Source organism: Oncorhynchus masou, chromosome 30, assembly GCF_036934945.1.
Source record: "Oncorhynchus masou masou isolate Uvic2021 chromosome 30, UVic_Omas_1.1, whole genome shotgun sequence".
Taxonomy (NCBI): Eukaryota; Metazoa; Chordata; class Actinopteri; order Salmoniformes; family Salmonidae; genus Oncorhynchus; species Oncorhynchus masou.
In genome coordinates this window covers 40506992-40519704 of record NC_088241.1, presented here as the reverse complement: position 1 = coordinate 40519704, position 12713 = coordinate 40506992, and the positions used below count along the sequence as shown (strand labels likewise).

Genomic DNA, 12713 nt, shown 5'->3' with positions numbered 1-12713 from the left:
GCAGTGCTAGCCGTGCCACCAGAGATTCAGGCTCTGTCGCAGCCGGCCGCAACTGGGAGGCCCATGGGGAGGCCCATGGGGCGGCGCACAATTGGTGCACAAGTGTCGTCCGGGTTAGGGAGGGTTTGGCCATCAGGGATATCCTTGTCTCATCACGCACTAGTGTCTCCTGTGGTGGTGCAGTGCATGCTGACCAAATCGCTAGGTGTACGGTGTTTCCTCTGACTTATTGGTGTGGCTGGTTTCCGGGTTGGATGTGCGTTGTGTCAAGAAACAGTGCGGCTTGGTTGGGTTGTGTTTCAGAGTACGCATGGCTCTCAACCTTCACCTCTCCCGAGTCCGTATGGGCGTTGCGGCGATGAGACAAGACAGTAACTACTACCAGGGGGCAGGGTATATGCAAATTATTACTGTAGTAATAGTTATAGTTAGAAAAGTGATGTGTTCATCATGTGAAAAGTGATGTGTTTTTGGTGACTGTAGTGTTTTTACAACAGTGTTTTCTTTTGTGGTATTCCGATAGGAAATTTCTAGTATACTACAAAATTATATAGTAAGCACTTATATGATTGATGGATACAAAAGTGTGTATGGTAGTATAGTATTCCACAGTATGATACAGTTTACTACAAAATTATATGGTAAACTATAGAATTGTTTCAAACAATGCTGCAGGAAAACCCTTACTTTCCTGTGGTTTCCTTAAAATAAAATAAAAAAATCCAATTCACCCTTCTACTATCTAGAAGTCACCACTAGCCGGTCTCCGCCCAGTAGCCTGCCCTGAACTTAGTCACTGTTACTAGTAGGCTAACACCCAGTACTCTACACTGCACACTAGCGACTGCTGCCCTATGTATATAGTTATTGAGCACTGATCACTTTAATAATGTCTACATACTGTTTTACCCATTGAATATGTATATACTGCATTCTAGTCGGGGCTCATCCTATATCACTACTGATGTACACACCTTTTCTATTCATATACTGTCTTTACTGTCCATACACACATCATATATATATATATATATATATATATATATTTAAATACAGTACCAGTCAAACGTTTGGACTCACCTACTCATTTAAGGGTTTTTCTTTATTTGTACAATTTTCTACATTGTAGAATAATACTGAAGACATCAAAACTATGAAATAACACATATGGAACCTTGTAGTAACCAGAAAAGCGCTAAACAAAGCATTCTCTCAACCAGCTCCATCTGGAATGCTTTTCTAACAGTCTTGAGGGAATTCCTGCATATGCTGCTTTTCCTTCACTCTGCGTTCCAACTCATCTCAAACCATCTCAATTGGGTTGAGGTCATGCAATTGTGGAGGCCACATCATCTGATGCAGCACTCCGTCATTCTCTTTCTTGGTAAAATAGCCCTTACAGAGCCTTGAGGTGTGTTGGGTCATTGTCCTGTTGAAAAACAAATGAATTCCCACTTGTCGCAAACCAGGTGGGATGGCATATCGCTGCAGAATGCTGTCATAGCCATGCTGGTGAAGTGTGCCTTGAATTTTTAATAAATCAGCCACAGTATCACCAGCAAAGCACCGCCACACCATCACACCTCCTCCTCCATGCTTTATGGTGGCAACCACACATAGGAAGATCATCCATTCACCTACTCTGCGTCTCAAAGACACAGCATTTGGAACAGAAAATCTCAAATTTGGACAGATATCTACAGGTCTAATGTCCATTGCTCGTGTTTCTTGGCAGAAGCAAGTATCCTCTTCTTATTGGAGTCCTTTAGTAGTGTTTGCTTTGCAGAGATTTGACCGTGAAGGCCTGATTCACGCAGTTTCCTCTGAACAGTTGATGTTGAGATGTGTCTGTTACTTGAACTCTGTGAAGCATTTATTTGGGATGCGATCTGAGGTGCAGTTAAATGAAATTAACTTATCCTCTGCAGCAGAGGCAATTCTGGGTGTTCCTTTCCTGTGGTGTTCCTCATGAGAGCCAGTTTCTTTATAGTGCTTAATGGTTTTTGCATCTGCACTTGTAGAAACTTTCAAAGTTCTTAACATTTTCCGCATTGACTGACCTTTATGTCTTAAATTAATGATGGACTCATTTATTTTTCTTATTTGAGCTGTTCTTGCCACAATATGGACTTGTATTTAAATTTACACATACTTTTTTTGGTTATTGCATGATTCCATGTTAGTTATTTCATAGTGTAGTGTCTCACTATATTCTACAATGTAGAAATTAGTAAAAATAAAGAAAAACCCTGGAATGAGTAGGTGTGTCCAAAATTTACTGTATATACACTGCTCAAAAAAATAAAGGGAACACTTAAAAAACACAATGTAACTCCAAGTAAATCACACTTCTGTGAAATCAAACTGTCCACTTAGGAAGCAACACTGATTGACAATAAATGTCACGTGCTGTTGTGCAAATGGAATAGACAACAGGTGAAAATTATAGGCAATTAGCAAGACACCCCCAATAAAGGAGTGGTTCTGCAGGTGGGGTCCACAGACCACTTCTCAGTTCCTATGCTTCCTGGCTGATGTTTTGGTCACTTTTGAATGCTGCCGGTGCTTTCACTCTAGTCGTAGCATGAGACGGAGTCTACAACCCACACAAGTGGCTCAGGTAGTGCAGCTCATCCAGGATGGCACATCAATGCGAGATGTGGCAAGAAGGTTTGCTGTGTCTGTCAGCGTAGTGTCCAGAGCATGGAGGCGCTACCAGGAGACCTGGAGGATATTAATCAGACACTAGGAAGGTATTTCCTCCAATGTTATAATGAAAAGGTGCCTCTCACTCCCAAATAGGGGAAATCATTGCATGACAAGAACACAATACAACATATTTTCTTGTACTTTTGTTTCTGCTATGCTTGGTCCAATGTACCATCTATGTGCCTCTTTCTAGACTATTCATCGTCTTGAAATAAATTAGCATTACTTCAAGTAACTATGATGAGTGACTGGCTTGAAGCTCATTACTGCACTGCTGATACTACAGTGTCATAGGCTTATATTTAGCACTATATCTCATGGGCCATCACATCCTAAGTGACAAGCAGTGAGGGACACAGCATCATAACATTCATGAATATTAATATCAACACACTGAGGGAGAAACTCATTATTTTCTGCAATCTGAAAACCAGGATCAACAACAATGCAACTTTGGGAAGAAAGCAAGAAATATGCAAATGGACCCTATTTCATATTTAGTGCACAGCACTGGTGAAAAGTAGGAATAAGGTTCCATTTTGGGACACTGATTATGAATACAGCTACAGTCTGAATAGTTTCACTCCTGATGTTCATTGCTGAACATTGAAGAAAGTGATAAGCCAATATAATAATTTCAACATAAAATGTAAAGTGGCTACTCTTCAATTGTGTACAGAATCTCCTAAAGTACTTTGTTTTTTACCCAGTGTTCTTTACTTTCCCACTGCACATTCCTCTGTGAATCTTGCAGTCTGTTTGTGTCCCAAATGGCACCCTGTTCCCTACATTTTGACTACTTCTGACCAGGGATATTTGGGACATATGGTATGCTTCTCAGACTCAATGGTTAACCCCAATAAGAGAAAGAATTGACAGAAAGAAAACAAAGAGGAGACCATCAAATGGAATGGAAGAGAGAACTCCATACAATGGAGCCATTCTGTCAGGTCTGCCAGCTAATTGGAGTTTGACAGTCGTCAGACAACACAGGACGAGGGGATTTACTATATACCTGCTAGCACGTATTGAATTAGACAAGTCAGAAAATGCACAACACGCTCAGACGGTAAACACTAAAAGGTAATTATTGGAGGTCCGTTTATGGGCAATCTCACAAGCCACAGTGTAATCCGCTGTTTACAGTACACTGTCTGTCTGCCAGTCTGGATAACTGGCAGGCTGGCACACTAGTATGGAGTGGGCAATATACCCCTGTGCTGCATGTATTCATGCAGTATTATTGAGTCCAGTGATTTATGCAGATTTATACAGTCGATTCATGCAAAATTTGAATCTATTCATGTAGTATTATGAAATTGATTAATTAAGTATTATACAGTCAATTATTGCAGCAGTATGGAATCGAATCATGCAATTCATGCAGTATTATTGATTAATCTAGTAGTATAGAGTCGATCCATGGATCCATGAGTAAAATAAGTGACAAAAGTATTAATTGCTATGATATTTCCTATCTATGACCTAATGCCCCACATAGGCTATGCAGACACAGTAGTTTTTATGAACTTGTCCTTCAGAAATACAATATTGTTTAATGACTTTGGCAACAAAATAGAATACATATAATTCAATATGGATGCATTGAATGCGATTCGAGGTAGGCACAGATAACTAACATACAGTATTGTATTTGTCCAAGTAAGGCTTGGTCGATTACAACCAAATTATGATAAGTGTACATATTCAAATCAAATTTTATTTGTCACATACACATGGTTAGCAGATGTTAATGCGAGTGTAGCGAAATGATTGTGCTTCTAGTTAAGACAATGCAGTAATAACCAACAAGTAATCTAACTAACAATTTCACAACAACTACCTTATACACACAAGTGTATGAGGGATGAAGAATATGTACATAAAAATATATGAATGAGTGATGGTACAGAACAGCAAGATGCAGTAGATGGTATCGAGTACAGTATATACATATGAGATGAGTAACGTAGGGTATGTAAACATTATATTAAGTGGCATTGTTTAAAGTGGCTAGTGATACATTTTTTACATTTTTCAATTATTAAAGTGGCTGGAGTTGAGTCAGTATGTTGGCAGCAGCCACTCAATGTTAGTTTTGGCTATTTAACAGTCTGATGGCCTTGAGATAGAAGCTGTTTTTCAGTCTCTCGGTCCCTGCTTTGATGCACCTGTACTGACCTCGCCTTCTGGATGATAACAGGCTGAACAGGCAGTGGCATGGGTGGTTGTTGTCCTTGATGATGTTTATGGCCTTCCTGTGACATCGGGTGGTGTAGGTGTCCTGGAAGGCAGGTAGTTTGCCCCCGGTGATAAGTTGTGCAGACGTCATTACCCTCTGGAGAGCCTTACGATTGTGAGCAGAGCAGTTACCGTACCAGGCGATGATACAGCTGATACCACACTCCGAGGGCCCTCACCTCCTCCCTGTAGGCCGTCTCGTCGTTGTTGGTAATCAAGCCTACCACTGTAGTTTCGTCTGCAAACTTGATGATTGAGTTGGAGAAATGCATGGCCACGCATTCATGGGTGAACAGGGAGTACAGGAGAGGGCTCAGAAAGCACCCTTGTGGGGCCCCAGTGTTGATGATCAGCGGGGTGGAGATGTTGTTACCTACCCTCACCACCTGGGGGCAGCCCATCAGGAAGTCCAGTACCCAGTTGCACAGGGTGGGGTCAATACCCAGGGTCTCAAGCTTGATGACGAGCTTGGAGGGTACTATGGTGTTAAATGCTGAGCTGTAGGCAACGAACAGCATTCTCACATAGGTATTCCTCTTGTCCAGATGGGTTAGGGCAGTGTGCAGTGTGGTTGCAATTGCGTCATCCTTAGACCTATTGTGGCGGTAAGCAAATTGGAGTGGGACTAGGGTGTCAGGTAGGGTGGAGGTGATATGGGCCTTGACTAGTCTCTCAAAGCATTTCATGATGACTGAAGTGAGTGCTACTCATAGCTACTCGTAGTCATTTAGCTCAGTTACCTTAGCTTTCTTTGGGACAGGAACAATGGTGGCCCTCTTGAAGCATGTGGGAACAGCAGACTGGGATAAGTTTTGATTGAATATGTCCGTAAACAAACCAGCCAGCTGGTCTGCGCATGCTCTGAGGATGCGGCTGGGGATGACGTCTGGGCCTGCAGCCTTGAGGGTTAACACGTTTAAATGTTTTACTCATTGTCGGCTGCAGTGAAGGAGAGTCCGCAGGTTTTTGTAGTGGGCTGTGTCAGTTTCACTGTATTGTCCTCAAAGCGAGCAAAGAAGTCGTTTAGTCTGTCTGGGAGCAAGACATCCTGGACATATTGGACCACACAAAATATAACTTTTACATTACTGTGTAGTTCACCAATAAAATGGACACTCGGCATTCATATCCAGAAAGAAATTATCATGACAATACATTTTAATGAAAAGTTAGCAAAAATATATATAATCTTGCTACCATGAAAAGGAAAATACCTGTCTATATGTGGAAAAATCACATTGATTAACTCTTCAGTCATATCCGAGTTTACCTATTTGGTTATGGCCTTGCCAGCCTATACCTAGCGACCTGTTTTTTAATTTTTTATTATATGTGTGAAAAATATTTCAATTTATTTGGAACAGCAGGCCAGAAAAAAATAAAAACTTCTTGTGACTAGCAATCCCGGATCCGGGAGCGTAATCATAGCCTCAAACGAATTAGCATAACACAGCTGACATAAATACCCCTAGAAAATGTTCCTATTCATGAAAATCACAAATTAAATATATTGAGACACAGCTTAGCCTTTTGGTATTCACACTGTCATCTCAGATTTTCAAAATATGCGTTACAGCCACCGCTAGACAAGCATTTGTGTAAGTTTATCATGGCATAATGCTATGCTAGGCTCTGCTGGCAGCAGGCAACATTTTCACGAAAATAAGAAAAGCAATCAAATTAAATAATTTACATTTGAAGAACTTTGGATGTTTTCACTCAGGAGACTCCCAGATAGATAGTAAATGTTCCTTTTTTCCCAAAATATAATTTTTGTAGGCGAAATAGCTCCCGTTTGTTCATCTTGCTTGGCTGAGAAATCGACCGGAGAATGCTATCACTACAACGCCAAACTTTTTTCCAAATTAGCTCCATAATATTAACAGAAATATGGCAAACGTTGTTTAGGATCCATCTTCAATTTGTTTTTAACATACATATTCGATAATATATCCGTCGAGGCAATTGTTTTCTCATAAGAAGCGATTGGAAAAATGGCTACCCCAGTATTTTACGCAAGATTTTCTGCGGGAGACATCAGGTGACGACTTGCTAAATGTGGTCCCTTACGGCTAGTCTTCAACAGAAATGCGACACTTCCTGATTGGGTTTTTATCTGGGCTTCGCCTGTAACATCCGTTCTGTTGCACTCACATACAATATCTTTGCAGTTTTGGAAACGCAGAGTGTTTTCTATCCAAAGCTGTCAATTATATGCATAGTCAAGCATCTTTTCATGACAAAATATCTTGTTTAAAACAGGAACATTTTTCATCCAAAAATGTAAATATCGCCCCCTAGTCGTAAAAGGCCTATGTATATAATGAAAATGAATTCAGAAGGCAGAAATGATTAAATATCAAAGCAATAGACCTCTCACTAAAGGCTTCAGTTATACAAAAGATACACTTAAATCCAAACTGTTTCTCTAGCAGATTAGTAAAAATGTATCTCCCCATGTTCAAGAATAGCTTTGTTCCCTTTATTCAGATTACAACCTCTCACTTTTGGTAATTTGAAAATGATATCTCCAAAATATCTCTATTTTTTAAAACAAGCCATATAAAAAGTTGTTTGAAATTTCAGTTTAATCCACCAGAAAAAAACAGAACAAATAGTACAACAAATATTATGGCGAAACACAATTAAAAACTGGGTGGTTCGAGCTCTGAATGCTGATTGGCTGAAAGCCGTGGTATATCAGACCGTAGACCATGGGAATGACAAAATATTTTTTTATTTTTTTATTTTACCCCTTTTTCTCCCCAATTTTGTGGTATACAATTGTTTTTAGTAGCTACTATCTTGTCTCATCGTTACAACTCCCATACGGGCTCGGGAGAGACAAAGGTTGAAAGTCATGTGTCCTCCGATACACAACCCAACCAAACCACACTGCTTCTTAACACAGCGCGCATCCAACCCGGAAGCCAGACGCACCAATGTGTCGGAGGAAACACCGTGCCCCTGGCAACCTTGGTTAGAGCTCACTGCCACAGGAGTTGCTGGTGCACGATGAGACAAGGATATCCCTACCGGCCAAGCCCTCCCTAACCCGGACGACGCTAGGCCAATTGTGCGTCGCCCCACGGACCTCCCGGTCGCGGCCGGTTACGACAGAGCCTGGGCCCAAACCCAGAGTCTCTGATAGTACAACGCCCTTAACCACTGTGCCACCCGGGAGGCCAAAACATTTATTTTTAATGCTCTAATTACATTGGTATCCAGTTTATAATAGTAATAAATACAGTGGGGAGAACAAGTATTTGATACACTGCCGATTTTGCAGGTTTTCCTACTTACAAAGCATTTAGAGGTCTGTAATGTTTGTCATAGGTACACTTCAACTGTGAGAGACGGAATCTAAAACAAAAATCCAGAAAATCACATTGTATGATTTTTAAGTAATTAATTTGCATTTTATTGCATGACATAAGTATTTGATCACCTGCCAACCAGTAAGAATTCCAGCTCTCACAGACCTGTAAGTTTTTCTTTAAGAAGCCCTCCTGTTCCCCACTCATTACCTGTATTACCTGTACTGTTTGAACTTGTTACCTGTATAAAAGACACCTATCCACACACTCAATCAAACAGACTCCAACGTCTCCACAATGGCCAAGACCAGAGAGCTGTGTAAGGACATCAGGGATACAATTGTAGACCTGCACAAGGCTGGGATGGGCTACAGGACAATAGGCAAGCAGCTTGGTGAGAAGGCAACAACTGTTGGCACAATTATTAGAAAATGGAAAAGTTCAAGATGACTGTCATTCACCCTCGGTCTCGGGCTCCATGCAAGATCTCACCTCGTGGGGTATCAATGATCATGAGGAAGTTCAGTGATCAGCCCAGAACTACACAGCAGGACCTGCTCAATGACCTGAAGAGAGCTGGGACCACAGCCTAAGAAAACCATTAGTAACACACTACGCCGTCATGGATAAAAATCTTGCAGCGCACGCAGGGCTCCCTGCTCAAGCCAGCGCATGTCCAGGCCCGTCTGAAGTTTGCCAATGACCATCTGGATGATCCAGAGGAGGAATGGGAGAGGGTCATGTGGTCTGATGAGACAAAAATAGAGCTTTTTGGTCTAAACTCCACTCGCCGTGTTTGGAGGAAGAAGAAGGATGAGTACAACCCCAAGAACACCATCCCAACCGTGAAGCATTGAGGTGGAAACATCATTCTTTAGAGTTGCTTTTCTGCAAATGGGACAGGACGACTGCACCGTATTGAGGGGAGGATGGATGGGGCCATGTATCCCGAGTTCTTGGCCAACAACCTCCTTCCCTCAGTAAGAGCATTGAATATGGGTCGAGGCTGGGTCTTCCAGCATGACAACGACCTGAAACACACAGCCAGGGCAACTAAGGAGTGGCTCCGTAGGAAGCATCTCAAGTTCCTGGAGTGGCCTAGCCAGTCTCCAGACCTGAACCCAATAGAAAATCTTTGGAGGGAGCTGAAAGTCCGTATTGCCCAGCAACAGCCCCGAAACCTGAAAGATCTGGAGAAGGTCTGTATGGAGGAGTGGGCCAAAATCCATGCTGCAGTGTGTGCAAACCTGGTCAAGAACTACAGGAAACGTCTGATCTCTGTAATTGCAAACAAAGTTTTCTGTACCAAATATTAAGTTCTGCTTTTCGGATGTATCAAATACTTTTGTCATGCAATAAAATGCAAATTACTTAAAAATCATACAAATGTGATTTTATGGACTTTAGATTCCGTCTCTCACAGTTGAAGTGTACATACCTAAAAATTACAGACCTCTACATGCACATTCAAAGTTATTGAAGTTTTACGCATTGACTGACGTTCATGTCTTAAAATATTGATGAGCTGTTCTTGCCATAATATGGACTTTTACCAAATATCTTCTGTATACCAACCCTACCTTGTTACAACAAATGATTGGCTTATTCTAAAATTGATTTAATGTTGTTTTTTTTCCTGATCAATCTACAAACAATAGCTCATATTGACAAAGCATAAACAGGTTTAGAAATGTTTGCTTATATATATATATATATATATATATATATATATATATATATATATATATATATATATATGTGTGTATATATGTATATATGTATATATGTATATATATATATATATATATATATATATATATGTATATATATATGTATATATATGTATATATGTATATAAACTCACAGTTGAAGTCGGAAGTTTACATACACTTACATTGGAGTCATTGAAACTAGTTTTTCAACCACTATGCACATTTCCTGTTAACAAACTGTAGTTTTGGCAAATTGTTTAGGACATTTACCTTGTACCTTGTTTACAGACAGATTATTTCACTTATAACTCAATGTATCACAATTCCAGGGGTCAGAAGTTTACATACAACAAGTTGACTGTGCCTTTAAATAGCATGGACAATTCCAGAAAATGATGTCATGGTTTTAGAAGCTTTTGATAGGCTAATTGACATAATTTGAGTGAATTGGAGGTGTACCTGTGGATGTATTTCAAGAGCTACCTTCAAACGCAGTGCCTCTTTGCTTGACATCATGGGAATATCAAAATCAAAATTTTGATTTTCATGGGAAAATCAAAAGAAATCATCCAAGACCTAAGAAATAAATTGTATGTTGTATGTATGTTGTGGTGGTGCTTTACTTCAGGAGGAACTGGTGCACTTAAGAAGATAGATGGCATCATGATGGAATATTAGGTGGATATATTGAAGCAACTTCTGAAGTTAAAACCTCTTGTTGTTAATCCACCTGGCATGTCATTTTTCAAAAAAGCTTTACATCGAAAGCTATCCAAGCGTTTATGTTAGAACAGCTCTCTCAGCAGACAAGACATTACAAACAGCTAGCAGCAAAGTAGATTGGTCACGAAAGTTAGAAAAGCAATAAAATTAATCGCTTACCTTTGATGATCTTCGGATGTTTGCACTCACGAGACTCACAGTTACACAATAAATGTTAATTTTGTTCCATAAAGATTATTTTTATATCCAAAAATCTCCATTTGGTTGGTGTATTTTGTTCAGTAATCCACAGGCTCGTGCAGGTCATTTTCCAGAATAAAAGCCTGAAACTATGTCTAAAAACTGTTCACACCATGTGGAAGCCATATGGAAAGGAATCTGGTTGATATCCATTTAAATGGAGGGAAGGCATGCAATGGAACAGGGAGGTTTCAGAAAAACAGTACCTCCTGGTTGGATTTTCCTCATGTTTTTGCCTGCAATATCAGTTCTGTTATACTCACAGACAATATGTTGACAGTTTTGGAAACTTTAGAGTGTTTTATATCATAATATGTCATATATAGGCATATTCTATCTTCTGGGCCTGAGAAATAGGCAGTTTAATTTCAGTGCGTTTTTCATCCAAACATCAAAATACCTCCCCTACACTCAAGAGGTTAACTTCTTCGATATAAGGGGCGCTCTTTTAATTTTTGGATAAAAAACGTTCCCGTTTTAAACAAGATATTTTGTCACAAAAAGATGCTCGACTATGCATATAATTGACAGCTTTGGAAAGGATACACTCTGACATTTCCAAAACTGCAAAGATATTGTCTGTGAGTGCCACAGAAATAATGTTACAGAAAAAACCCAGATAAAAATACAATCAGGAAGTGCCGCATTTCTTGAAACAGCCTCATGACAATGACTCCTTATATGGCTGTGGAGGAGCCCAGGAGTCAGCTTACCTTTTTCCACGTTTTCCCCAAGGTGTGTGCAGCATTGTGACGTATTTGTAGGCATATCATTGGAAGATTGACCATAAGAGACTACATTTACCAGGTGGTCGCTTGGTGTCCTCCGTCGCAATTATTGCGTAATCTCCAGCTGCAGTATTTTTCCGTTTTCTTCTGATGAGAAGCCAGCTGCCACCACTGATAGATTATCGAATAGATATGTGAAAAACACCTTGAGGATTGATTCTAAACAACGTTTGCCATGTTTCTGTCGATATTATGGAGCTAATTTGGAAAAAAGTTTGGCGTTGTAAGTGACTGCATTTTCATTTTTTTTCTTAGCCAAACGTGATGAACAAAACGGAGCGATTTCTCTTACACAAATAATATTTTTGGAAAAAATGAATATTTGCTATCTAACTGAGAGTCTCGTCATTGAAAACAACCAAAGTTCTTCAAAGGTAAATTATTTTATTTGAATGCTTTTCTTGTTTTTGTGAAAATGTTGCCTGATGAATGCTAGGCTTAATGCTATGCTAGGCTATCAATACTCCTACACAAATGCTTGTGTAGCTTTGGTTAAAGCATATTTTGAAAATCTGAGATGACAGTGTTGTTAACAAAAGGATAAGCTTGTGTTTCAATATATTTATTTCATTTAATTTGCGATTTTCATGAATAGGAAACGTTGCGTTTTGGTAATGAGCTTGAGGCTATGATTACGCTCCCGGATACGGGATTGCTCGACGCTAGCGGTTAAGGACAACAAAGTCAAGGTATTGGAGTGGCCATTACAAAGCCCTCACCTTAATCCTATAGGAAATTTGTTGGCAGAACTTTAAAAGCGTGTGTGAGCAAGGAGGCCTACAAACCTGACTCAGTTACACAAGCTCTGTCAGGAGGAATGGGCCAAAATTCACCCAATTTATTGTGGGAAACTTGTGGAAGGCTACACCAAAACATTTGACCCATTTGACGATTTAAAGGCAATTCTACCAAATACACTCAATTAATATGTAATCATCTGACCCACTGGGAATGTGATTAACGAAATAAAAGGTGAAATAAAT

At 39.9% G+C, this 12713-nt stretch overlaps 1 protein-coding gene across 1 annotated transcript in view; it reads right to left on the bottom strand.

Annotated features, from left to right (window-relative positions):
• The window catches only part of LOC135522620 (cadherin-10-like), a 55618-nt gene that overhangs the window by 28972 nt on the left and 13933 nt on the right, over positions 1-12713 (bottom strand). The gene's annotated exons all lie outside the window — the stretch shown is intronic.